The 11,527-nt window shown below is 41.5% G+C and overlaps 1 protein-coding gene across 5 annotated transcripts in view; it reads right to left on the minus strand.

Moving 5' to 3' along the window:
* The window catches only part of TFG (trafficking from ER to golgi regulator), a 33,705-nt gene extending 26,892 nt beyond the window's left edge, over window positions 1–6,813 (minus strand). For 3 of the 5 annotated variants that reach the window (XM_061628222.1, XM_061628221.1, XM_061628219.1), the window contains exons 1-2: window positions 6,599–6,813; window positions 62–184 (exon numbers count right to left, since the gene is read on the minus strand). The gene's annotated coding sequence lies outside the window, so the exon portion shown is untranslated. The remainder of the gene's footprint in view (window positions 1–61; window positions 185–6,598) is intronic. The other 2 variants (XM_061628218.1, XM_061628220.1) reach the window with 2 other exon arrangements.
* Between the last annotated feature and the right edge of the window lie 4,714 nt (window positions 6,814–11,527).

Raw genomic sequence — 11,527 nt, forward strand, 5'->3', positions numbered from 1 at the left:
AAGAGGACACGTTGCTGGCTGCATTGTCGCAAGCACAAAGCAAATATGAACTGTCTTGTACCTGTCTTGCAAAATTTACTGAGTGGCTCGGCAGATTATCCCTTTTGCTTTCAGCTGGAGATCAGATGTCCCGCCATGCAGTGCTGGTTAGTGAGATATAACAAAAGGCAGCAGTGTGTGGAATCTGCATTAGAACACCAAAGGAACTTAGCTTAGTCTCAGTTACAATCAGAAGCTTTCATTAACAAGCATACACATATATATTTTTTAAATTATACAGATCCAGAGCTGGTTTTAATGTTATCATGCAATTAGTACACTGGCTGACTACCCTGCCCATCTTCCACCACAGTCATGAGTAACATTGCTCCACAAAGCCTCATTGGCAGGGAAGTTACAATTGGTTTAAAGCAGCCTTTGTCAACCTGATGCCATCCTGATGTTTTGGACTACAACTCCCATCAGCCTCAGGTTGGTGAAGGCCACTTTATGGAACACTGAATAATGGAATATGATTTTATGAATTTTGAATACTGGAGAGGATACAGATATTAGGATGAAGCAGATCACTTTAACTAAGCAATAGGCACAGCAGATACACCAGCCCAGATATGCAACGTAAGGATAATAATCCTTAGAATGTGATTCATATTCATATGCTAAAGATGTACCTCTTTACCCTGGCATTTGATACCTGAGATATATATATGACGCATTCTATTCCGATTCTAAACTGTCTTGACTTTAATATTGCATTTTTATATTATTGTAACATGCCCTGGGATCTTAAGGTGAAGGGTGGGTAAGAAATCCAGTAGTAATAATAAATATTCTGAACTGGTACACTTAAAACTGTTATGACATGCTTTCAGAGCCAGGTGTTACATTCTGTTACACCAATCCTACAAAGCCTGGGCCAGATAAAAGTGAAGTATAAAAGTGACATGTGTCAGCATATTTGTAACTCAAGCTTTTTTCAGCATGGATCTACTGTGATGATCACAATCAAACACAGCTGTATTTCCACATGCAGGTCTATTTTGCATATCACCACTCGCATACTTCTTTTGATCAGAGACAAAACCTTTGTTTTCCATAAAACAGCTGGGAGTTTTTGTAGACTACAACACGAGAGAGACACTCATCAGTACTTTGTAGTGGATCAGGAGAATTGAGATTATAATTTTAAATTTTAACCTTATCCTTGTGTTTGTTTTTTTAATTACGTTTAAGTAACACTGTGTTTTTTTTTTTTTTAAAGTAAATGCAATGTAACATCTGTAAGAACAGAATCTATAAACAAGCGCAGGACTCAATGACAGTTTGTGTCTCACAGAAGTCAGACTTAATCTGTCCTTCACATCTATTTAAGCAACAATTTGATAGTTGTTAAGTGAGACACCCTAACACCTACACATCACTAGTAGTTCATTAGCTAAATTGTCCCTGGCAATATCTTTTGTTACTACAAACAAAAAACAACTAAATTAAATACCCTTACTCACTGAAAACAGTACCTTGAAATAAGATGTTTTTGCTACAGTGAGTGTTATGAATTATTTTGCAGATTATAAATTCTCTGGTATTGTTAAATGCACGTTTTACTTTCAGTGGATGGTACAAGTAAAAACAGAGACTAATTAATTGTATTAAATTGATATGTTTGGTTTTAAATATTGCTGTGGTTTATATGTTTTGTTTGCAGCCCACCTAGAGTTTAATTTTATCATACAGCAATAGAGCTTAACATTTTAAAATAAATAAGTTTTCATATACAATGTCAGATGCATCTGATAAAAGCGGGCTCTGGTTCATGAAAGTTAGTAATACAATAAACCTGCTAGTTTTTAAAGGTAAAATAAAACTGCATTTTCTGTTGCAACAGATTAACTTAGTGTATGAGGATCTTTGAGAAAAATGATTCCTTTAAGAATAATTAACTTTGTAGTCGCAAGAGATTGCCAATCATCTTAGTAGGTGAGCTTCTAGTGCTGGCTTTGCATTAATTTAATACAATTCAGTGGCAGAAAGCACTCATTGAGCTACTGGGGAAGAACAAAGGACAAGTACGAGTAGCGCTGTGACTAATGACGTAGCTGGGTCAAAGCCAAAAGGAAGCCCAGAGCCTGATGCGTACAGGTGCAAAAGGAGAGTCCAGAGTTGTACGACGTACACAATAGGAACATGGAATGTGAGAAGCATGAACCAGGGAAAATTAGACATTGTCAAGCAAGAAATGGAACATATCAACATTACAGTACTTGTCATAAGGGAATTAAAATGGACGGGAATGGGACATTGTCAATCAGGCAACTACAAATTATTTTATGTAAGAAATGAGAAATTAAGAAGAAACAGGATTGCTTTAATAGTGAGAAGTGATGTAGCAAAAGCAATTAGGAGCTACAACGCGTCTGAGCAAGTGATATCAACAAGATTTAACAGGAAACCTATTAACATGACCATCACCCAAGTCTGGGCTCCAACACAAATGCAAAAGAAGAGGAACTGGAAAGATTTTATGCAGAAGTACAGGAAGAAATTGATCACACACCAAAACAAGAGGTGCTGATAATCATGGGAGACTGGAATGCAAAAGTAGGGAACAGAGAAGAACTAGGAATTGTGGGGAAATGGGGCTTAGGAGACAGAAATGAAGCAGGAGAAAGACTTACTGAATTCTGTGAAGCCAATAATTTGTTTCTTGCGAACGCATTTTTTGAGCAACCAAAAAGACAACTATACACGTGGACATCACCAAATGGTCAATATGGGAATCAGATTGATTGTATAATTGGTAGCAGAAGATGGAGAGGTTCCACACTCTCTGCGAAAACAAGACCAGGAGCAGACTGTGGTACAGATCATGAACTGGTCATATCAAAAATCAGAGTAAAGCTAAAGAAGACCAACAAATCAATCATAATGCCAAAATACAATTTAAATAACATCCCAGAAGAACATAAAGATCAAATAAGGAACAGGTTTGAGACTTTAAACTGAGTTGACAGAGAACCAGAAGAACTATGGAGTGAAGTCAGAGACATTATCAGGGAAGAATGCAAAAAGAAAATGCCTCTCATTAAAAAGAGAGAATGACCTCAGTGGATGACTGAAAAAAAAAATGAAATGAACTGCCTTCAAGTCAATTTCAACTTATGGCAACCCTATCAATAGGGTTTTCATGGTAATTGGTATTCAGAGATGGTTTATCATTCCCTTCCTCTGAGGCTGAGAGGCAGTGACTGGCCCAAGGTCACCCACTGAGCTTCATGGCTATGTGGGGATTCAAACCCTGGTCTCCCAGGTCGTAGTCCAACACTCTAACCACTTCACCACACTGGAACTCATGGATGACTGAAGAAACTCTTAAAATGGTTAAAGAGAGAAGGAAAGCAAAAGCAAAAGGAGAGAGAAATACAGTGAGAACCCTAAATGCAACAATACAGTGACTAGTACATAGGGACAAAGAGAACTATTACAATAGTTATTGTATAGAAATAGGACAACAAAAAAAGGAAGAACAAGAGCCCCATTCCAAAAGATTAGAGAAATTAAAGGGAAATTTAAAGCAAGAGTAGGGATGCTGAATAATCAACAGAGGAACACTGACTGACCAAGATGAAATAAAAGGAAGAAGGGAGCAATACTCTGAAGAACTCTATAAAAGGGATGCAAGGATGACAGATTCGTTCATAGAGATTCATTCATAGAGTATGATGAAGAACCAGAAATTTTAGAATGTGAGGTGAAAGCTGCTCTTAAAATACTGGAAGAACAAACAGAGTTGCTACAAGCTATTTTGAGAATGAATCTGTCCAAATTTTGACAAACATTTGTTAACAAATATGGAAAAGAAAACAAAGGCCCACAGACTGGAAGCATTCAATATACATCTCAAAGAAAGGAGATCCCAGGGAATGCAGTAATTATCCAACTACTGCCTTAATATCCCATGCAAGTAAAGTAATGCTCAAGATTCTGCAACAAAGGCTCTTGCCATATATGGAGCGAGAAATGCCAGATGTCCAAGCTGGATTTAGAAAGAGAAGAGGTAGCAGAGATCATATCACAAACATATGTTGGATAATGGAACAGACCAAGGATTTTCAGAAGGAAATCACCCTGTGCTTTATAGATTACAGCAAAGCCTTTGACTAGATCATGAAAAACTATGGAATGTTTTAAAAGAAATGGGGGTGCCACAGCATCTGATTGTCCTGATGTGCAACCTATACTCTGGACAAGAGACTACTGTAAGGGCAGAATATGGAGAAAACGATTGGTTCCCCATCAGAAAGGTTGAGACACAGGGGTGCATTTTATCAACCTATTTGTTTAATCTATACGCAGAACATATACGGAAAGCGGGCTTGGACCAAGATAAAGGAGGTATGAAAATTGGAGGGAGAAATATTGTCCTGATGCACAACTATACTGTGGACAAGAGACTACTGTAAGGACAGAATATAGAGAAACCGATTGATTCCAAATCTGAAAGGGTATGAGAAAGGGGTGCATTTTATTACCCTATTTGTTTAATCTATACGCAGAACATATACGGGAAGCGGTACTGGACCAAGATGAAGGAGGTGTGAAAATTGGAGGAAGAAATATCAATAATTTAAGATATGCAGACGATACCATACTACTAGCAGAAACCAGTAATGATTTGAAACGAATGCTGATGAAAGTTAAAGAGGAAAGCACAAAAGCAGCTGAACATCAAGAAAACTGAAGTAATGACAACAGAAGATTTATGTAACTTTACAGTTGACAATGAGGACATGGAACTTGTCAAGGATTATCAATACCTTGGTATAGTCATTAATAAAAATTGAGACAATAGTCAAGAAATCAGAAGAAGACTAGGACTGGGGAGGGCAGCTATGAGAGAACTAGAAAAGGTCCTCAAATGCAAAGATGTATCACTGAACACTAAAGTCAGGATCATTCAGACCATGGTATTCCCGATCTCTATAAATGGATATGGAAGTCGGACAGTGAAAAAAGCGGATAAGAGAAAAATCAACTCATTTAAAATGTGGTGGTTTTGCACATACCATAGACTGTGAAAAAAGACAAATAATTGGGTGTTATAACAAATTAAATCAGAACTATCACTAGAGAATAAAATGATGAAACTGAGGTTATCAAACCTGAACTTACAAGATCTGAACAGGGTGGTTTATAACAGATGCTATTGGAGGCCGCTGTTTTATAGGGTCGCCATAAATTGTAATTGACTTGAAGGCATATAACAACACAGTGGCAGACATTTTTATTAGAAGCAGCCAACTCAAGTGTATGTGTCCCTCTCTAAAGTTTCAATCCTAGTTTCAATCCAATACTACCATACCTGGAAATATGGCATAATGAACTCAACAGGGCTTACTTCTGAGTAGACTAGTATAATACACACCACACAAATATTAACTGATTAGATACATGCATAACTTTTTAATGGGGCTCTTGCATACTTTTAAGTACTATATAAGCAACTATTGCTATAATAAAACCTAGCACTGAAATTCTTAAAGAGTAATCCTGTATGAGACATAAAGAAAGTCTATTGTGGTTCTTAATGCAGCCAGTTTGTTTTACAAAAGCAGAATCTCCATCACTCTCCTATCAGACAACACAAATCCCTTCAATACCAGTAACACACCCTCATCACACCCCAGCTTCACTGTAGGAGTAATCAAGGAAGAAAAAGCTTTGACAGGAAGAGTTGCTGGCTCGCTGTGACAAGTGACTAAACAATGACAGCAGCGGAGAACAGTTTTAAAAGATGTATAATTAGGTTAGCAACAATTTCGTGGCATGAGGAAAGTGAAATGTGCTCGGATTCTTAAGAATTTTAACAGATAGGAAAAGTGAAGGTTTCCACAACTCCTACTCCATTAATACAAATCTGCTCACCCAGCAAATTCGATTCAATGCAGATCTACCCCACTAGCTTCTGAAGTGACCTTGGGCAAATAACTTCTCTTCTTGCAAGACTCACAGAAACAAGGAAGAGGACACGATGGATGTCTTTTTTTAAAAGGCTCGTTGAAGGTTTACAAAAACATGATACATGTATATCAAGAGAGTTGCATATTTCTCAGCCCTTCCTTCGTGACACATCCAAAGCCTCAAATTAATCTTCTCCCATTCTAGGCTGTCCAAACCTGGGGGGGGGGAGGAAGAGGGAAAGAGGGAGGAGCAGCGAAGTCTTTTGCCAAAAGAGGGAAGTGCATATTTCCAAGGGTGTTTTGGCTCCCCAAAGCTTATTACAATATAATTAAATATGCATCGCGGCCTGTAATGGGCCACAAGACTCTTCGCTGCTTTTGTTGCAAGAGGCTAACCCGGGGAACGTGGACAGCAAGAGATAAGAAATGGGACGTAAGGGGGATCAGATTGAGTAGCAACAGCTGAGTCAGTGCGTGGCCTTTCCCCTGTCACGAGTGGAAAGGGCCTAGGCCTCCCCCAGGCATCCTCTTTCTCCCTTGGAGACCCCAGGAGGGCTTCTCCCTCCCCGTCCCTCCCCGCCCCGGTAGGCAACGGCTCGGCCTCTCCCATTCAAACCAAGTGGCTCCCCCGTTCCACTTACTCCAGTTCTTCCACGATACAAAGGCAGCGGCACCAGTCAGCCCACTCGCCAGACAGCCACACGGCCAAATCTCCCCCTCCCCGCCTCCTCACTCGCTACTGCTGTCGCTGCCGTACGTGGCAAAGAAAGGCCGCCAAGGCGGTTGCTGCTGCGCCTCCTGCCGGCCCCCACACATGCGCATTCCAGCCACAACCTGACGGAACAGGTCGCAGGACCGAAGAGCTTCGTCAGAGGAAATCAGCATTGCGCAGGCGCGGAAGAGAGGTTGAGCACGCACGCGGGCTACGTATGGACAGGAACTTAGAGAGAACCAGGTTTCCTGACCTTTACAAAAACAGACAACGTGGGTCGAGCATATATGCATGCGCGAGTATATCATGCTTTGTATGACTCTCGTCTCCTTGTGGTTTTGTTGTAGTCAGTTGAGGATCCTCGGTATAGCTCACGTCTCTTCTTCACAGAAGAGCTTCTCTAAGTGTACTCCCAAGCGAGTAAAGGATCGAAACCTGTGAGTAAGCTTCATTGAACACAGTGGGACTTGCTTCCGAGTAATGTATAGGATTGCACTGTGAGTAAGCTTCATTGAACACAGTGGGACTTGCTTCCGAGTAATGTACTGTATAGGATTTCACTGTAAATGTGCTATTACTGTCTTAAGCTGTGAACACACAACCCCGAGGGTTAGTAAAGAGAGTATCACTCGGCCCATCCTTTTGCCCACATTAAGCCCGAATGAAACTGGTATCTAGCTTTTCATCTACCATTTTGAAGGCCAAAAATAATTCTGCCTTCCTATCGCCCCCAAATAGGCTGTACTTATATTGAAGTGTAGTTTGATCATCAATCACAGAAATGCCAGAGAAACTACTCTCATGCCCTATTCACACAACCACTTCAACATGGTGTAGGTGTCATTCAGCATCTACAGCTGGTCCAACGACTGTTTTGGTATGCCTGCCCGTTATTTTTATTTTATTTAATAAATGTATATACGGGTTGATTGTAAAAAAAACTTTAAGCGGTTTATTTTATGGAGCAAATGCAGATCAGTCATTGATATGCTGAGCTCGGCTTTGTTTGCTGGTCTACTGATTTTCCATATAAGACCTCAGGGGAGATTCAGTTCATTTCTAAATATTTCATTATCTTGGCTCATGGAGACTACAAGCTAGCCACAGGGTATCTTCTGGTCTCACCCTTTCTCAGCAGTATTCTGGGAAGAATAACATTGCCGTTTCCAACCAGCTCCCATCCTTCAGAAGTTAGATGGTGACTATTACAGACAGGGTATTTTCTGTGGTGGTACCATGATTGTGAAACCTCTTTCCCATGCACATTTACCTGACACGAACATAGTTCACTTTTTGTTGCTAGGTAAAACCTGCCCTTTTTACCCAAGCTTTAACAGAAAATGATGTGGACCTTCTTAATACTTTAAACCACTAATACAATTTTGGAGTTTAGATTTAAAATGTTTAAGCTGGTTCGTGTGTGTGTGTGTGTGTGAGAGAGAGAAAGAGAGAGGTTGTATAACATGAATTGAATGTGTAAGCTGCCTTAAGGGCTGATCTTGATGGAAAGACAAGATACATTTTTTAAAAAAAACTTCAGTGACTTAGATGGGAAGAAGACATAGTTTGGGCTCCGTACAGAGAATATTGGTTACCTGAGGTTTTATGAGAACTGGATTGTAAAGAACTTTGTATAGTAAAGCTGTTAATGGCTTAATCTCTTGTACACCACACTTCAAAATCTAAGACCTTTGTACATTGCACAATTACTACAGCCAGCATTGTTCCTGTGAATAGTCATAATAATAATAATAAAATTTTATTTTTAAGTCGCCTATCTGGCCGAATTAACTGCCACTGTAGGCGACGTATAGAAAATTAAAATATAACATATAAATACAAATACAACATCAAACTCTACTTAATCTAAACCCACCCACATCTTTACAGAATAAAACTAGATTACCCAAAAGTCCCGTAGGCCCGCCTGAACAGCCAGGTTTTCAATTCTCAGCGGAAACCTACCAAAAAACCTATCAGACCAATAGTACTAATTACTGGAGTTTTAAACTTGTATGATGTGTTTTACTGCCACCACCACTATCCCATATATTTTTCATACTATGCTCATAGGTGGGCAACAGGCAAACAATGAAGTTCCAGTTTCAAGATATGTCCCTAAAACATTTTGCTGCCTGAGGCAGAAGAGCAAATAGTGCCCCCCCCCATCAAAGTACTTAATAGTACCAAGTAGTACCAAGGCTATTTTGGCACCTGAGTCAGAAAATCCCACAATCTCTTCCTAAGAACAAAAAACCCCACAATAATAAATAAATCATTTGCTGCCCTTTCATAACATCCAAAATCAGCTGCCTCGGTCTAATGGTACAATTCTCATTTCCTTGCCACTTAAGAAACATTAAATATTCCAATGTTGTGAGTACAACATGTGTACTTACACTGTGCCCAGTATCATGTGAAATACATTCCATTATTTTCCCTATCACATGTCAATAAATCTTAATCAATATATGAAGTAACACGTCCGCATACAGATTCATAGACTGTGTATATAACATACCTCTCAACTTGTTTAACAAACTATAGTTCCCAGGATTCTTTGGGGAAAGCTATGACTGTTTATACTACTTTTATAGTACAGTAGGGCCCCACTCATAGGGCAGGTTAGGGACCAGACCCCTGCCGAAAAGCGAAAACTGCTGAAAAGTGGAACATAGCATCACCTGCCCCCCCGCTTGCTCACTCACCCTCGTTATGGTGGGGGAGTAGTGCTCCTCTTCCATGGCAGGCTCCCTGCTGCAGATCGCAGGGAGAGAGCTGCCCGCGTCTACTCGCTCGCCCTCCGCCGACTCCCTGGCTCGTCCTCCCCCTTGCCCATTCGCCCTCCCCTCTGCCTGCTTGCTCGCTTGCCCTCTCCCCCACTCACTCGCCCTCCGCCCCCCTGCTCACTTGCTCACTCGGTGCACTGTACCTCAAACTTCTTAATTGAAATGTTGTGCTCCAGAAACAGTTGAAGGGGTCGGGGGAGGGGAATTAAACACAACGGCGCTTCCCCTTCAGGGTGCCAGGCTGCGGGAGGGTGGGCGGGGCAACGGGTAGGTAAGTAGGTGGGTGGGTGACTCCTGCTAAGTAAGGAATCCACACCCAGCTTTGGCACAGCCCTGCTTTCACAAGCCTTGCTTCCTGAGGCTGGCAAAGCAGGATGGAGCCGCCCAGAGGAGAAGGCGGAAGTGGGAAGACAGGATGGCATGCTACAGCAGGGAATATTTGGTAAGAGACCACACACAACTGGATGCTCTGAGGGGGCCTGCGAGGAAAGGAGTGGGTGAATGGCAGCACCGCCGCAGCATCTTTGTGGTGGAAAGTATTGATGAGGAAGCTGCTGAGGAGAAAAGGGCACTTTCAGTGGTGGCTGGCGCTCGTCCTCGGGGGGAAAGGCTGTTCTTCCCTCAGGCGGCCAAGCAGCGCTGCCCCTCCCCTGCTCTGAACGGCCCTGGCGAGGCACTTAAAATAATCCCCCCTTTACCCTTAAAACATAGTTTCCTCCCTCAAATTCACACACAGTGAGCTCACACACACTCGCTCGGCCTCCCACTCGGCCTCCCCCCTGTCTGTTCGCTCATCCTCCGCCAGCTCCCTTGCTTGTCCTCCTGCTCGCCCTCCCCCTGCCTGCTCGCTCGCTCAACCTCTCCCCCCACTCACTCGCCCGCCCCCCTGCTTGCTTGCTCACTCAGTGCACACACATTGCTTACCTTAAAAATGCCAAAAAAGCGGAACAAGTGCCGAACATAAGGAACATGGATACAATTGAAAACCGCCGCATTAGCAAAACGCCGAGAAGCGGAGCGCTGTAAAGCGGGGCCCTACTGTTTAATTTTGCTTTAAATGTATAATGCAGATGGGGCCTCATACTCTTTGTGCTGCCAGGGTACCATGCATTCAGGTTGAATACACATCATACATTTAAAAAACATGGTTTCCACCAGAGAATTCTGGGAACTGTAGTTTACCGATAATAGAGCTACAATTCCCAGAACCCTAACAAACTAGTTCCCAGTATTCTTGGGGGAGGGGTGTAGAAATGTGCTTTAAAAGTATGGTGTGTATACAGCCATAGAGTTGGAAGGGATCTTGGGAAATCAACCCAACATTTTCTATGTTACTTCTGATAGCAAAAGTGACTTTCAAGCGGGAGAATATATGCTTTCTGTCATCAAGAAGAAACAGTCTAAAGTTCACACTGCATGGAATATCAAAGTTCATGAAGCTATATGCGGTATAGATAATACTAATTATGCTTCTTGAACTGAAAAGCATTTTGTGGAACGCGGCAGATATCTAGTTACCCACTAGATGTCCATTATTAGTAATTGAAAATTGATAATCCCTCAGTGGTTACAGTGAAACACAAAGTGAAAAGACAATGAAAAGAAAGAGATCGCACCAATGTGTTTTCTTAAGACAATATTTGTTCAAACTGGTCACCACCCTTCAATCTACCACCCAGGGTTGTCATTTATTCCATAATTCTGCTAATCATGGTGGTGCCTGTATACGAGTCCTGGAAATGTTTCAGATTGTACTGGCGTACTGACACAGCATACTGCCAAAGTAGCATATAAAGGTACAGAGAAAGAAGCACAAATTGGATAGTCTTGATGTGCACATATACCTACACTGAGAGAATGCTCATTCACATTGCAAATGCCTCTTTTTCATCATAACAATTAGTCACATCAGGGGCATTGACTAGGCCCCAGATCTCCTGCCTCTTTCCCCCTACATATATATTTTTTACTTTGCTTAAACGATGGCTAAATGCCATGCAAACTGTAGTGCCAGTGAGACCCCAGCCAACCACCACCCTAATTTGCCCAGAAGCACTCGATGCATTTAT

Source organism: Rhineura floridana, chromosome 5, assembly GCF_030035675.1.
Source record: "Rhineura floridana isolate rRhiFlo1 chromosome 5, rRhiFlo1.hap2, whole genome shotgun sequence".
NCBI lineage: Eukaryota > Metazoa > Chordata > Lepidosauria > Squamata > Rhineuridae > Rhineura > Rhineura floridana.